Below are 6,000 nucleotides of genomic sequence, written 5' to 3' on the forward strand. Positions count from 1 at the left end.
GTGATCTTATATGCTTTGTATCAGAATCGAAATGTGCACCGTCCTACTATATGTAAGACAGGAGTGATCCGTGGTCTAGTGGATAGAGTGCTTGCGTAGCAGCATAGAGATCCCGGGTTCAAACCCTCTCATTACCAAAAGATTTCTAACCAGATCATTATCGGATGGGCACGGTCCCGGCTGATGTATGACAGTCGTATATAAGGCCCATTGACGGCTTAAATTATATATTTCAGGCGGTGGGACCTTCCCGCAAGGGACTCCCTACCAACAAAAGCCATACGAATTTACTTTATATGTAAGACAGTAGATACTGTTAATAAGATAAATATAATATAGTAAACAGTGCGGTATTCAAGATAGTCATAAGATAGATAGATACATTATGATAGATGCAAGGAAGGTAATTAGATACTTTCTTTCAAAACAGTAACAAAGTTGGCCATCTCAAGACATTAGTAGGTCCAGTGACACATTGAAACTGTAACTATATAATATAATAATATCTATTGCATTGTACCGTATACCTGATGACAACTTGATGACCTTGATACCTAATATATTGATGAACAATGTTTCATTTACTGATAATGGCAGGCTAAGATGGAAACATAGATTAAAATAAGCTGAAATAGAACTATAGAATAAAACCAATGAAATTTTTGAATTTATTGAATGGTTATGTATATAGGATTTGTTCCATGTTTTAATTTGATACACTGTACCTCTATTTCTGTCATAAAATGAAGTTCAGTTCTTCAGAATCATAATTTGGTTTGGTGGTGCAGCAAGCATTCTTTAAATTCTTATGGGCGTTTCGATAGGAATTGTACAGTTTATTGTACAAAAATAGCATTAAAAATCGTAAACAAGAAAATGAATTTTGTTCACCGCCCACGCACTTATAAAATTTTACTCATATTGCGCACAGTTCTGTCAAATGTAGGCCTATTGTTGAGTCTGTCAGTCTGTCTAGGACTTTTAGTAGCATACCGTACAAAAAAATGCCACATTTGTATTTCTAATCAGTATATGCCACACTTTCTACTTTGCCTAACTACTTTGACAGATTATAATTATGAACTGATAAAGAAGTCAATTTCTATTATCGCATAGCATACCGTCAAAATATATCTCATAGCATAGCATAACTGTAAAAATATAGAACCTTGCAGTAAAATGAAGAATTATGCTATTTAAAAAAAATCAGAAATGATTATTTTAGTCCTGTGGAAAATAAGAATCATTAGTAAAGATAACCCTGCTTTGGGTGATTCTGATAAACTAAATTCAAGAAGAGAAAAAGTGTTGGGCTAGTGCCTGTTTTCTCTTTCCCATATTGTGATGTTCAATGAAATAAAAATATGAATATCCCCTGATGATTCACACATTTTGATGAAGCTTGAAGATATTGTTGTATCATCGTCATAAATATACCTAGTAGGCCTACTGTATTTTTTATATATGAATCGATAATTTAATAAAAATATTGTAGATGCAGTTTTCAACCTTTTTGGGTATACGGACCATTTTAGCAGACATAAATAATATCATCAAGGACCACCCAAGTCCCAGGTGGAAACCCTGCCCCCCAATCAATTTTTGCTTGATTTTATAGGACTAGTGTTTCAAAATTATAATAGTGTTTTTTGAATATCTCCGAAACGATTTTTTAGGATATTGATGTCTTGATGTGTGGTTTTTGTAATTTGTAAAATTTGAATTACCTATTGAGATCATATCCACACACCATATCCATTTCAAATGACGTTCCGAGAATTCGCTCAAACCTTTTTTTTAGAATCATAACTTTCTCTTCCAAAATGAAGATACTATAACCGACACAAATCACATTATTTTCTCAAGCTAAAATTTGGGTTGATTTTCAAATGCCTATATAAAATTGGTAGGTAAAAAGCTTTGAACGTGTTTAAATGCAATTTAGGCCTACTGAACTTCTTGCAACTTTGCACTTTTATCTTTATCACTTGACAAAATTTTTTCTTCCCCGGACCCTCCATGGACAACATCCAACATCCTTTCGCCGATCACCGTTGATACGCGGGCAATAATGTTATTAGGAGCCACTCCACACTCGTGGAGTCACATTTTCTCGAATTGCATTTGATCGAAAATGTTCGTGTCGGATCCTAATAGTGTAAGGACCTTAAGTTCCAAATTTCAAGTCATTCCGTTAATTGGGAGATGAGATATCGGGCACACAGACGCACATACACTCATACATACATACATACATACATACATACATACATACATACATACATATACACACACACACACACACACCACACACACACACACACACACACACACACACACCACACACACACACACACCACACACACACACAACACACACACACACACAACACACACACACACCACACACACACCACACACACACCACACACACACACAACACACACACACACACACACACACACACACACACACCACACCACACACACACACACACACACACACACACACACCACACACACACACACACACACACACAACACACACCACACACACACACACACACACAACACACACACACACACACCACCACACACACACAACACACACACACACACACACACCACACACACACACACACACACACACACCACACACACCACACACACACACACACACACACACACACACACACACACACACACACACACACCACACCACACACACACCACACACACACACACCACACACACACACACAACACACACACACACACACACACACACACACACACACACACCACACACACCACACACACACACAACACACACACACACACACACACACACATAAAGACCAATACCCAAAAACAACTTTTTTGGACTCAGGGGACCTTGAAACGTATAGAAATTTAGAAATTGGGGTACCTACCTTATTTTTTTCGGAATGCAATACTTTCCTTACCTATGGTAATAGGGCAAGGAAAGAAATGAAACGTATAGAAAACATGAAATTGGGGTACCTACCTTAAATTTTTTTGGAAAGCAATACTTTCCTTACCTATGGTAATAGGGCAAGATAAGTAAAAATTGCTTTCGTCACGATGACGTTTACAAATAAAGAAAGTAGTTCCCAGTTGCAGTGATTCAAAATCAGTAATTTACATAAATTTGAAACGGATATTTTTTTAATACAAACAAAAGTCGAACCTCTTATCATTAAAACATACCGTATGAAGCTATAGCTTCTCCCTTATCAGACATCACATTCACGTGGTGATTACAAGAATTACTGACCTACGAAAACATTGGCACAAGCCATGTGATACAGTGATGTGAAGTGCGAGGAAATGAACAATAATTTCAATAAATAAATTTTAATTCCACGAAAGAAAATACAGCAATAGCAAGGGAGGCTTATTTTGATAATAACGGTACAAAGGATAAGCGCTTGATAAAAAGATAAATTTTAATTCCACGAAAGAAAATACGGTACAGAAATAGCAAGGGAGGCTTATTTTGATAATAATGGTACAAAGATACCTGGTGATTGACAGGTGATGATTGTCTGCTTATAACCACAATAAGACTACTATTATAGCCTACCGGTGAGTAACACAACTTTAATTTATTTTTTTTATTGCATGTTGTTTTTCAATATTTTCCAATTCAACATCTTCAAGATATTTTACAAATTTCAATATGAAAAATAAAGAACATTCTTCTTGTCTATTGACAGGTGAATAATTTATGAGACTGTGCTCCTTTGACATATTTTAAAAACATGTTTACCAATTGAGGTTATTTTTACAATAATTTTATACGGAAAAGAGTGCACAATAAATTCATTATTATATATAAATGACATACAAGATAAGATGCATAGTGAAACATTATAAACATAAGGTGAGATAATAGCAGTACGGTAGTTACATTAGCTAGGTTTTGTATTGGTTTACAAAAACTTTTCATGATAGAAATATTTTTATTTTCTATAATTTGATTTTTTCATAATTCATTTGTCAATTTTAGTTCCTTAAAAAGAATAATATCGTGACAATATTTAATCAGATATAACTGTATCAGCTATACTCTAGCCTATAGAAGGCAGTGGCAAGGAAGAGAATCGGCAAAGCTGTTTTCCTATATTTCTCATCTCCACTCTCCACTGCCATAATACCTACCTACATCTTTCTTAACGTGGACCTCACTAGGCTATAGCCTAGAAATAATAGACGGCTGCCGGATTTATTCTTCAACACCAATCACTATATTCCATTTTAAATTTTCAACAAAAAATATCTCAGACAAAATACATTCAATTTTACATTGTATACGGTACATGTAATTTCATCATTGATTTAAAAAATATTATCATAACATCAGAACAATACTAAATAGACCCAGAACAACAACTCAATAGACCCAGACCGTAATACCATTATAATAATGAAATGTTTCTATTACTTACATTTTGCAGAATCCTTTTTTGTAATTTGCTAGAGTTTTACAGTAGGTAAGTCACTACTGTCACAAACAATGAAACAAGCAAAATCACAGCACTCTGGTTGAAAATCACATTTTCTACTACTTTAACAACTAAACTTCGGTTTTGAAACAGCAATAATGAACTCACTGAGTAAGTTTGAACTTAGAACACAGTTTGGCGGCTAAACGTTTTGTTTTATTTTGTTTATCGTCTGACAACTTTAGAAGAGGACCAGACAGAGATCCAACACTCAATATTCAACAAGTCGAGCTGAACTGAACTGAAGTCTGAAGAAGAACTTTGGTTGTTTGTAGCCGTTGAGCAGAAAAGCAGAATAATTGTTATGGCGATGCCCACGCATTCTTCCGGCGACTTCTACATGTTTCATCCCCACTACTCGACTAACTCCAGTGCCCAAAACAAAGCGCTCAATTTGAACATGCTCGCTTTAACTCTATTTTCGCAGAAAAATTTCACTTCTCATCTAGTCTTTTTAATTCATAGTCCAGGCAATGAATGCTCAAAAAATGGTATAGAGGGAAATGTTTGGAAGGCAATTTTTGACCCCACAGTTCTGTTGAGGGTAGTAAGGAGGTAAACATATCAAAAGTCCCCACCCCTACCGCCTGTGCTAAGTGGGTGGGGGTGGTTTAAAGGTACCATTTTTTGGTTTCTCGCATAAAACTCAAAAACTATGTATCTTAAGGACTTGAATGTCATATAAAAAATTGAAGTTTACTTAATTTCCTACAATATTCATTATGCAACTTTTTTTATATCTCCTCTAGTTTTCGAGATATCCGCTCTTCAAGGAGTGACATTTTTGAAAAAAAACACGTTTGCCACCAATTTTTTTCTATGTTTGCTCTTATAACTTTTTAAAAATCGATGGGAAAAATCCATGTTGATTATGAGCTAATAAAACAGTAAATTCTCTTCGATTTGATGTATAATTTCCCACTTTTACGAATTTTCCTACACCCTTTGCAGCAGCTTTAGTGTTGAGTGTGAAATCTCCATTTTTGCAACAATAGACCAATTGACAAAGGAATTTGGATGGAATGTTTTAAACAAAATTTTTGACTTAGCAGCTTTGTTGAGACTAGTTAGGAGGAGAACATATCAAAAGTCCCCATTCCTAACTCATGTGCCAAGGGGATGAGGGTGGTTAAAAGTTGCATTATTCAGCGTTTTGATTCCACGCTCATATCTTGAGAACAATGCGTTCAATTGACATAAACAACCATTCAAAAATGAAGCTTGATAAATTCTCTACACTTTTTGTTCAGTGGAATTTTTTGATATTTGCAACAATTCCCGTGATATTCGCTCTTGAAGGTTTGTAATTGCTAAAATAACAGGTTTTTATCCGATAATGTTTGCTCTTTCAGGGCTTATAACTCTCCAACAATGCATCATAAAAACTGATATTTATTGTAGGTTTGTAGAGCATTGAATTCTCTTTAAAATCATGTATTATTTCACTATTCCAAATTTTTCTTTCATTGTTATA

The 6,000-nt window shown here is 35.0% G+C and overlaps 1 protein-coding gene across 2 annotated transcripts in view; it reads right to left on the reverse strand.

Moving 5' to 3' along the window:
* Positions 1-4,772, reverse strand: part of LOC111055447 (sodium/calcium exchanger 2) — a 75,112-nt gene extending 70,340 nt beyond the window's left edge. The window contains exon 1 of one of the 2 annotated variants that reach the window (XM_039428954.1): positions 4,470-4,764. The gene's annotated coding sequence lies outside the window, so the exon portion shown is untranslated. Of the gene's footprint in view, positions 1-4,469 lie in introns of both variants that reach the window. The other variant, XM_039428955.1, reaches the window with a different exon arrangement.
* Positions 4,773-6,000: the final 1,228 nt, after the last annotated feature.

The sequence above is a fragment of the Nilaparvata lugens genome, chromosome 5, assembly GCF_014356525.2.
Source record: "Nilaparvata lugens isolate BPH chromosome 5, ASM1435652v1, whole genome shotgun sequence".
Taxonomy (NCBI): domain Eukaryota; kingdom Metazoa; phylum Arthropoda; class Insecta; order Hemiptera; family Delphacidae; genus Nilaparvata; species Nilaparvata lugens.